This window comes from Lupinus angustifolius, chromosome LG01, assembly GCF_001865875.1.
Source record: "Lupinus angustifolius cultivar Tanjil chromosome LG01, LupAngTanjil_v1.0, whole genome shotgun sequence".
Taxonomy (NCBI): domain Eukaryota; kingdom Viridiplantae; phylum Streptophyta; class Magnoliopsida; order Fabales; family Fabaceae; genus Lupinus; species Lupinus angustifolius.
In genome coordinates this window covers 10,124,425-10,135,999 of record NC_032009.1, presented here as the reverse complement: position 1 = coordinate 10,135,999, position 11,575 = coordinate 10,124,425, and the positions used below count along the sequence as shown (strand labels likewise).

General features: G+C 32.5%; 1 long non-coding RNA gene across 1 annotated transcript in view; it reads right to left on the bottom strand.

Annotated features, from left to right (window-relative positions):
• LOC109342318 overlaps positions 1–7,416 on the bottom strand; it is a 14,418-nt gene extending 7,002 nt beyond the window's left edge. Inside the window, exons 1-2 of the long non-coding RNA XR_002107048.1 lie at positions 7,406–7,416; positions 521–526 (exon numbers count right to left, since the gene is read on the bottom strand). This is a non-coding gene — a long non-coding RNA (uncharacterized LOC109342318). The remainder of the gene's footprint in view (positions 1–520; positions 527–7,405) is intronic.

Genomic DNA, 11,575 nt, shown 5'->3' with positions numbered 1-11,575 from the left:
AAGGGATAAGGTTCTTTAGTTTTCAAGAAAGTGTCTAAGTGTTGTAATTGAAAGAATTGTTTGTAAAACGTTATTTCGATTATAGTGAAGAAAAATCTCCCAGATCAGACGGGAGGCCTGGATGTAGTTTGCAAGTGGACCCGCAACCGAACCAGGATAAAATCCTTGTTGCACGCTTTTCTTTCCCTACTCTCTTTATTGCTTTAATCGATTACTTTGTATAGTTGTATTAGCTGTAATAATTTGTTTCTATACTGTACTGTTGTAACTCTGATATATCTGTTAGCTTTGTATATTTGCTTCGATCTCAGTTGCTTGTCGTACAAGAAACTGAAACTATTTGTGCGATCTGAGCTGTTTTAATCGATTAAAAAGCTGTAGTTAATCGATTATTCTTTCTGTGTTAATCGATTAAACTGGGGGTTTTTCAGCATTATAATTTGTTTGCGAAAAGCGGATACTTTGACCGCTACACCTATTCAACCCCCCCTCCTTCTAGGTGTATTTTAGCCACTGATACCTAACACTTTAATTATATACGATTGTATGTATCGATAATATATACCTTAAGGATACTTATAAGACATTTAATATTGATAATATATGTATTTTTGTCCAAAAATTATATCATATGAATTGCAATGAGCAACAAAAGATTAGTTTGAGATATCATTTTTAACATTTTGTTCTTAGTGTCGTTAGTCATTTAAGTTTGAAATTTTTTCAATCATATGTCGTTAGCCCTATTTTTGTTTTATTAAGTTATTCATCTTATATTAGCTATTGTAGTTCAAGTACTATATTATTTTTAGCAATAAAGTAAATCAAACTGAATTACGTATAATATATAAGATGAATTTCTTTCGGACAATATAGTGATTTATATTGAAAAAGAAATAGGTAAAAATTTACTTATGATTCAATCATGTTTGCTTCTTTATATTTTTTATTACTCAATTAATTTTTGTTATAAATTTTAATTAAATATTATTGCCCCTCCTAAAATTTAGATCAAAATCTGCCATTGTCAAAGAGGGAAGTCAATTCACCATGAATGTAATTTCTCTTGTAATTAATTTTCTATCGACAATTAATTAGTTTTCAACTCAAAACTATGTAATCTTGATTTCTTATTCTACATAGGGATATGTAGGAGCAACACAAAACTTAATTTCCTAATATCATATTTTCCATCTAAGGATAAAATAAGTTTTCTATGTTTTCAATGCAAAAAAAAACATAGTAATAACTCCAAGCACTGTCTTATATGATTAATTCTCAAAGATTGAATTTAAACACAAATATAAATATAATTGTCTCTTAGCTTGTTATCATCAAGCACTAATCTTAAAAAATCAAACGAAAAAAACATGGCACATTTTGATGTTGTAATGGGTACGAGAATATTTCTATGTTTCTTCTTAATCTTACTAACCATACGACAACCATGTTTCACTCCATTTTTATCCTACTTATTTCCATTTTTCTCTCAATTTGTTTGATATTGAGGTGCATTGATTAAAAAATATATTCTATCATAAAAGGAGAACTCCTTTTTATAAAGTTATGAAATGAAAAATGTGCAACGTTTTAATAAAATAATTAAAAACATTATAATAACAAAATTTATAGAAAAATGACTGTTTTTTAATTTTCACAATTGTTAGCATACAAGGATGGGAAGTTATACTTGTGAGGTTTTACTAAGATAGATATTGTAAAATTTGACTAACTAAATATTTTTTTAGGAATAAGTAGTCCATGGCAAAAGGTAAAATATTTATTAAATGAAGAAAATAGTTACAGAAGTTTCAAAAGAAGAAAATGAGAAACAAAAAGGTAATAAGTCATTACAAAATAATATTGAGACAAGAAATGAGATTAGAAACCCAATGTGAGAAAGTAATTAAATCTTTGCCATCTGCTCATTGATCTGAAACCAAGAGTTAACCCGAGCAGGATCGATAATTGTTTGGAGAGAGGATTGGACAAATTGAAGATAAAATCATTTCTAGAAAGCCAAATAACCCAAATAGTAACTAACCAAATGATATTCCAATTACTCAAATAACGCTTGTGTCATATCATGCTCGTGTGAGTAATAATGTTTTGAGTGGGTTGGAGAGGAAGAGCGATGCTGATGTTCAACTAATTATAAAGAAGTTGCCTAACAGAGTAGGTGAGGTTGCATGAAGATAGAAAATGTTGAGTAGTTTATGCATGCTCGTTGCATAAGGGACATAAGAGACCCCCTCCATGTTCTAGAGAGACTCCCCTCTTGAGAAGAGCATCCATAGATGGAATGCTATCCTGAAAGAGTCTCCATGCAAAGGTTTTGACTTTTAAAGTAGCTTTGGACTTCTAAAGCATATGAAGGTGGTTGATATTGTGAGAAATTGACTGATGATGATGCTTAAAGAGAAGTTCATAAGCTGATATGGCCGAGTATTGGTTAGATTTGTTATGGCGCCATTCCCAAGAATCAAGAACAGTTTCCCAAATCACAATATTTTGAATTACCTGGAAAAAAGAGTCAGTTAGTTCAAGTTCCCAAATAAAAAGTTGACGTCTCCAAGAAAGATTCCATAACCAATTTTCGTCTGACCAACTACCTAAGTTTCTAATATGGGCATTCTGATGTAGACTTAGAGAATAAAGCCTTCTAAACCTAGAAACCAAAGTTACTAGAACCCACCCAGTTATCATGGTAGAACTTATTCTTAGTCCGATGACCAACACAACGATTAATACCATGCCAAAACCTATTATTGTTATCTATATCCCTATGATGAAGGTTACTATATCCCTGGCTCAAGGAGATTTGTTAATAGGGGAAGACCGTGACCCAATCTGTGTAGGATGAGCAAAATCTTGACCATAATCAGAACACAAAATTTTGCACCAAAGACTATCTCTCTTAGTAATGAGACGCCAATTCCATTTTCCAAGAAGAGAAATATTGAAGAGATGGATATCCTTAACAACTAACCCATCCTTAGACTTAGGTGTGCACACCTTATCCCATTTAATCGAAGGATTCTTCCTATGACTCTCAGTCCCTCCACAAAGAAAATCCCTCAGATTCTTTTGAATCCAACGGACAACGAGTATATGGGCTTTGTAAAATGAAAAACATTAATTTCAAATCATTAACTATTGGTTGCGCGTGATTAGTGTTGTGTTCAACTAGAATATAAGAAATCACGTAATGCAACAACCTATTCTCCATAGTTAACGAACCAACTTTAGTAAGCTCACCTTGGACGAAGTAATGTGGTCCTCTTAGGCATGACTTATACATTTTCGTGGAGTGGTACCCATTCCATTTCTCATTATTATAGTCACCAACAGGTCCACCATCACACGCCAAGTCTCCAACAACCATAAACAACTCATCATTCATCATAATCAACCTCCTTTATACCATGCTTCGATAACCACCATCCTTATATTGAACGTTCACATAAAACTCCCGAACCATGGATGGGTATATGCTACCATTTAGCTCCAGATATTAAACAACCCATTGTATGTCCAACTCATGCGGGAAGTGAAATCCATGCTCCACCATCCATGCCATGTCGGTATAATGGATATATGTAGGTTTCCAACTAATAAATCTCTCAAACCTCTCAACTTGAAAAGCAAGAGCATAGAATGGATCCTAACCCGAAGATGGATTATGCCAAGCATTAGAAAAAGACCCTCAAACATCCAAATTTATCGCTTGTCCTGGATGATTATGAGAACGGTTCATTCCAGAGGTATATTTCACTCTTTTGGGTCTACCGTTGTTAATCGTAGCATAAAAAGTGGATGGATAATCGATTAGATAGGGAAAACCAAATTGGGCTTTAGAAAGGGGGGTAATCCGTGGTCACTCAATTTTAACCAAATTGATGGTTTAGAGTTTAAGAGGAGGAAAGATATAGAGACATGGTAGCTCGAATTTGAGTTTTGAGGATGAATTTCAAGATGAATTTGGATGAGGAAGACATAATACACGAGGTTAGGGTTTGAAGAAACTGAATCCAAAACTGTGTTTGAATCTATTTTGTGATAGTACTTAATCGATTAACCTCTATGTTAATCAATTAACGAGATTGAATTTTAACACAGATAATCAATTATGTTCTAAGTTAATCGATTATATATTTAGAACATTTTAGTCCATGTAATCGATTAAGAGGACTGATAATCGATTATTTTACTTAGAAAATGCCCATGTAATTGATTAGAACATAGAACAGTCGGTTAAATAAGTCAACAAGACAGAGTTTGGCACAGTTTGAATTAGTTTAGGGATTTTCTAAGACTCCAATAGAAATAATCCATCTTAAACACTTAATATACACTAGACTAGAGCCAAAAAACACATGAAGGCACTTACAATCAAGAACACATGCCTTTATTGGTGATAAGTGCGATTATTTAGGATGATCAAGGCATCTAGCATGCATTCGAGCACTTAAGCATAATATCATGAAGAACATATGATAAGACAATACAAAACAGAGCATGTCTCGATATGTAGTTACCTCGTATGTTTTACCTCATCCTTATCAAGATATTAGAAGGTTGCCATAATTTGAATTATTTTTTGACCTTTCTTCAAGTTCTTGATTCTTGTCTTCTTTTCATGTATAACACTTTAATCTTTTGAATATGCATCCTCATGAGTACCTACAAAACATTAAGCATACCCTTCCTCTCCCCTTTTGGATATGGCTTATCAAATATTAAATTTTCATAGGCCTTTTTAAAAAAAATAGAATCTTGCTCATTTGCCTTAATATGAAATATGATTTATTGTAATTTACCATGATTGGAATATCCTAGATAGTATTTCTACATTTACTTATGAATCAAACATGGTTAAAAGATCTTATAAGTGTTAAACAATGGAATGTTTGCATTTAAAAGCATGTAAATGAGAAACATATAGTTTTTGGCCTAAAAAGTGATTTTGGGGGATTTTCTTGAAAATGATGGCCTCACTAGGATTTCATGAAAGAATTTATTTATAACACTTGGAGTTAGAAGAGATACCTTATTACCTTTATAGCACAATACTTCCTAACTTCAAGCATTTGAGTTTACAATTTTGTTCATAAGTGTCATAGTCCTTTTCTTTGGTGATAAGTCAATGAAGCTTGATCTTCTCACCTATTATGTGCCTAGAACATATGTTATCCATGTGCAATTTGATGTTCATATGTTTTTAGACACACCTACAAAACAAGTTTACTTGCATGTCTTGGGTACCCAAATTATCTTGTGTCCCTTGAGGTTAGTTACCTTGGGATTTTGTCCCTTAGCGATCCACATAAATTCTCTATTTGGAACATCATCCATTTTAATATTTCATGTACTCAAAATACGGCCATGCATTTTAATATTACATGTACTCAAAATACGGCCATGCATTCCATATTAAAAGAAAGTAGGGGATTTAAGATAAGAAATTTGCGAAACATCTATCCGTTTCTTGTGAAATGTATTATTTGCATGCATATATCCCAAATTGGATCTAAACCCAACATTTTTACATGTAGCAAGTAAGTTGTTTAAGTTGTGACTACTAGTTGTGAATTTAGCCACTTTATTCTTTAAGATATTATTTTCCTTTTCCAAGAAAGTGAAATTTTCACAAGTAAGTATCACATTTAACTTAGTAATACAATCACATGAAGACTTAGCATATTTAAGATCTAAGGTTTCACTTTCAAGTTTAAGCTCAACATTAAAACTTTGAATTTTACAAATTTTCTTTTCATGTTGTAAAATCAACCTTTTTCTATCCTCATACTTTTTAGATAACTTTTTAAGTTTTTCATGCATTTCAACATAAGCATCATCAAGTATATCACACGTGGGGAAATTATCAGAATTTGATCTTGAATCGAAAGAACTTACCTCACTAGACTCATCTTGCTCACTTTCTTTGCAAGAATTCAGCTTTTTAGCCATAAGACATATCTTCTTTGATTCTTCATCTTATGAGGTGCTTGTTGAAGTAGTATCATCTTCGGTTTCATCCCAAACGATGTATGTCATCTTAGCCTTGATCTCCCAGGAGTCTTTCTTGTTGTCATGCTCAGTCTTCTTGAAAGAAGTAGGACAAGTGTACCTCATGTTACATACTTTTCCACACTTATGGCAAGTTGCTTTGTCTTTGGGGTACTTGCTCATTTTGATTAAATCTTTATCATCTTCCTTATGAAACTTTTTGAGTCCTCCATTATTTCTTAAGTACTTTCTGAATTTGTTGATGAGGAGGAACAAAGTTTCATCATTTATGTCGGTATCGAACCCATCATCATCAAAAGTTTTCTCTTTTTGACTTCTTGAATGTGATTTTGTTGCTTTGAAAGAGATTCCTTTGATGTTGTCGTCCATTTATTCATTGAGTGTCAAGAATATTGTCTCTATCTTGTGTTCTTGAAGCTTGCAAAAGAGTGTAGCGAGTGTCATTGAGTCCAAGTCCTTTGATTCCATGATGGTTGTCACCTTGGGTTGCCATTTCCTATCAAGACATCTCAACACTTTATATGTTAATTCACTTTTGGCAAATGATTTATCCAATGCAATGAGATGGTTAATAATGTGAGTAAATCGCTTATGCATATCAGGAATAGATTCATGTGGAAACATGTGAAATAACTCATACTCATGTATCAAAGTTTTTAATCTAGACTGTTTCACCTCACTAGTGCCTTCATGGGTTACTTGTAAAGTGTCCCACATATCCTTGACACTTTTGCCTTGAGAAATCCTAAAGAACTCATCGTATGAAAGTGCAGAGGTAATAATAATTTTTGCTTTCAAATCAAGGTGCACTTTTCTCTTTTCCTCGTTGGTCAAGAGACTTTTTGGTTTCTCTTTATTTTCTCCTTCCACCATGTATAGTGGAACAAAAGGTCCATATTCTATGACATCCCAAATATCCATATGGATGGCCTCAACAAAGATCCTCATTTGGATTTTCTAGTAGGTGTACCCCTTGCCACTGAAAACCAGAGGTCGGTTGATAGATGCGCCATCACCGCCAAAAGGGTTAGCATCAACGATCTACATGGTTAAGCTTGCATGGTCGTAATAGCTCTGATACCACTTTTTGGGTCCCATAAGGCTCTATATCTCACCTTGGGGGTGAATATGTGATATGATACACAATTACCATTACATAATTACAGTTGCTCGATTAAGAAAACAATTTTACGAATTTCCTCATTTTTTAATCGATTAACTAATATTTTAATCGATTAATGACTTCTGCATACAATTGATTATACGAAGAACTTAATCGATTATTCAGTTCTTGTTGTTTCAAAAATATTTTTCTTTGATCTTCAAGGTTACCAAGACTCAATTAAACTTATATGCACTCTTACAGATGATTAACCATAGTAAATGCACAGTACAAAATATAAAAATAACTTATAATAATATGCATGTCAAGTTAAGTAAATCAAGTAATATAAAAATGTAAGGAGTTAAGTATTAAGAAGAATGAGATGCATACTTGCATATACTATAATTGTCCTTGATATACAATAGTTGTCCTTGACTTTGTTGTTACTCTTTTTTCTTCATCAATCTTTGTTGTCGATCATTACCTTTATCTACCTTTGTCTTCATCAAAATCTATGTGATGCATGCTTGCATATACTATCTTCTCATTGATGCATTCTTGCATTTACACTTTTGATAATAGGTTTCCCAGTATCATGACGATTATAGTTTACACGCCCATAGGAAACCCCAAGTAAGTGAAAGAAGGAGGGGAGAGTTTACAGTGAAGGAAGTAAGCCAATGTTTTGATATGATCCTCAATAACATTTAACCCAGTCAATTTTCTTTTGGTAAATTTAATTTTAAGAGTAGAGGAAAGCTCAAATAACCACAATATGTTTTTCATGGCCCAAATATTCTAAGCAGAGCATTCACCAATTAAAGTTGCATCCTTAGAAAATTGGATTAAAGAGACATCAATATTGTCAAGGCCAACCTTGTAGGGAGTGAAAAGACCTTGAGAACTAGATTGACATATGAGATCAGACCAACCTTCAGCCACAACGAGGAAGAGAAAATGGGAGAGGGGATCTCCTTTGCGCAAACCACGTTGGAGGTGGATCTCCTTACCGAGACTTCCATTGACTAGAATAGAAGTTGTTGTAGTAGTCAAGTATTCCATAATCCAACCCCTCCACTTCTAATAGGATCCTAAATGAGACATCATGTGGTCATTGAAATTCCATGAAACCAAATCAAAAGTTTTTTCGAAGTCAATTTTGAAGATGGCGCCCTGCTGACCCAATTTCTTAGTATCATGAATGATTTCATTGAGCATCACCACACCATTCAAAATGTATTTGCCTTTAAGAAAGGCAAATTGAGTATCACATATGATCTTTCCTAACACTTTCCGTAATCTGTTAGCAAGCAATTATTTATGACAATAATTTTCTTATATTTCTTTTGACATCTTATTTGATAAAATTATACTGTAATGAAATTAACTACAATGTTTATACCTTTGGATTGATATTTGTGACTCTTGTTGTATTGTAAGTAATTATTTATGTTAGCATAAAATTCTTCCTGTCATATTTTGTCTATCCATGTTAAATATATAATGTTCCAATGACCTTTCTATCGAATTTTTCATCAAATAATAAATGTAAATGATTTTCAAGAAGATCGGAAAACTTGTGTTACAAGACTATATGATTAATAATTATATAGATACTTCTTCCAATAAGAAGTACATAAAAGAAAACTACTATGATAATGAAATATATAAGGTTAGAGGTGGTAGTAAATTTTGTCATTGTGCATGTTAAAAGTGTAGAGTCATTGTGTAAAATAATCCTATTCAAACTACCTTGTATTGGATGAACAATTATTACTAATAAAGTCTTCTCTCCTAAAGGAAAAATTATTCAATAATAAACAAAAAAGGAATCTATCTTATGAAAATAAATATTATTATTAAAAATAAAATAAAGCATTGTGGATTCTAATGTTATTTGTGAAATATTTTCTTTGCCTCTACAAACCAAACACAACCTCGAAAATATTAGTGAGTAAACTAATAGCACATCCTGCACATTCCTAGCTAGCTCTAAGAAAGTAGTAGTTCACGCATACAACTTCCTCCATCTCGTTCTTATTATAAGGAAGTAGTAATCGAAATTTACTCACCAATTATAATGGTTAAGTGTAATTAACTTTCTTGATTTATTGTAAGTGGTAACATTACATACAGTTTATCATTCATAACATTAATATTTTAACCAAATTTAATATTTTAGTACTCTATAGTTGCGTACAATGTCCATACAGTTTATCATTCATAACATTAATATGATTACTACTATTGTTTTTGTGACGCGAGAACTGACATTTTCTTTAACCGCTTTTTTATACCAATCTCTTAGTCATCAATGAAAATACAACAACTTCATTTAAAATGGTTAGGTTAACACCTAAATCGCCAAAACCATGTAACATAACAAGTAACGTCTATCAAACCATCCGCAGTCATAATCCTCCCTTCCTAACCCTAGAATGTTGTTATCATATGCTCTTCTCCCTCACCAACTTTGTCACTTCAAATTTGAAACCATTGTTGTAACGTTGCTATTTTCTTATTTTTTAAATGTATGAGTGAAAATGCTTGAATTATTTTTGTAAATATCTCTAAAATTAAATACCATTATTAGACAGTCAATCAATCTTTGAATGATACTAAACAAGAATTCTCATGTTAAAACACACATACAACAAGGGTGTATGGAACATTGTTAATTCTGTATAATCAATAGTGTCTACTTAACCGAGCGTTGCTGATTGTATGACTCAAAGATTCAGCACTTGGTAAAGAAATTATTGTTGATTCTCACTGTTTCAACAACGCTTTCTTCTTTGAGTGTTGTTGATTCTCACATATTCAAAAGTGCTTGTTCTAATGAGCATTATTATTGAATCTGTGATTATCACAGATTTAAAAACAAAACCTCATATACTCGTCCATCCAAGCACTAAAACTCAGAAAATCTTCATGTGACTCTGAAAACTTCTCATGATACACACCTTCTCACAAGACTTATCTTTCCACGATACTCATCTTCCTATGAGTCTCACCTATGCACGAAATTCATTCAACTTGCAACATCCCAAAAATTACTATATCAATAGTGATAACAATCACACCAATACGTTATTGCCTTTGTCTAACAATTTTCTTTAAGCTATATGTGCACCTCAATGTACAAATTTACCCACTCTTCTCATAATCTAATAACCCTTCTAAAAGATCTCACAATTACAAAACATAAAGCATGAGATGCAACGTTTCTTTTTCAACAACAGATTTGACAATAAAGCTTAGCGGGTATCTTGTGTGAAGAAGATCTGGCTCATGACCTAGGCACGGTTTTGATGAAGACACCAACATCACATCAAAGAAGAAAAGAAAGAATACTTATGAAGACAATGAAGACAAAGCTTCAAGAATTTAGAATCTAAGTCTTTAGGTACTTCTATCCTTATACTCTAAACTATACACTTAGTAGTAATGCTCAAAAGAAAATTGATATACACAAGTATAAATGAAAACAATTTTCAAAATACTATGTAACAAGTTACTAGATTGAAGTAGCAGGTTACTGTAACTAAGTAACAGGTTACCAGAACTAAGTAACAGGTTACAGAGCAGTTGGGTAATCGATTACACCTTTTTAGTAATCGGTTACTGCCTGTGAAAATCAATTTCTCAGTTGGATAAACTAGTTGGGTAATCGATTAAGTAATCAATTACTGAGAGTTATTACACCATTTTCAGATTCAAACTACATAGCTTTTAACCCAAACGAAATGGTTTCATTCCAAATAATTTCTACCTTTTCGTAGAGGTATCTTGGTTGATTGAAAAATCTATATAAAGGTATTGAAACTCATTTCATAATAACACAACAAAGGTATAACTCACTTACACAATCTATACTTTTCTGAAATACTTGTTCTACACTAGTGCAACATGTTCATAACTCTCAGAACTTGTTTTCTAAAGTTTCCTTAAGTGTTATTTCAAGTTATTCAAACGTTCTGAGAATTAGTACTAAAGTATACAAAGAGTTATTGGATTTCAAGAGTTTATAACTTCAATGTCTTGTAAAGGCAATCCATTGCATAGTTAAATATTTTCTTCATTCAAAGTATTGAATTACTTTCTTTCACATGGGTGTGATAAGAAAGGGGATAGAGTCACTTGGAAAGGATGTTTTCCAAAGAGTGATATAGGTATTAGAGAGTGAGTAAGGTACAAGGAAATCTCGAGGTGAGAAATTGTAATTGCTACTCTTATTATCTAGTGAAGAAATCTCTTGTGCTGCAAGAGTACTAGACGTAACCTTCGATGGACAACAAGGTGAACTAGTATAAAATCTCTGTGTACTCTCTTCTTCTTTATGCATAACTTTTCCGCTGCTATTAACTCTTGAAATTTGCAGAAAAAACTATCATAGTTTTAAACAACTAACTCACCCCCCTCTTAGTTGCCATCTCAGTC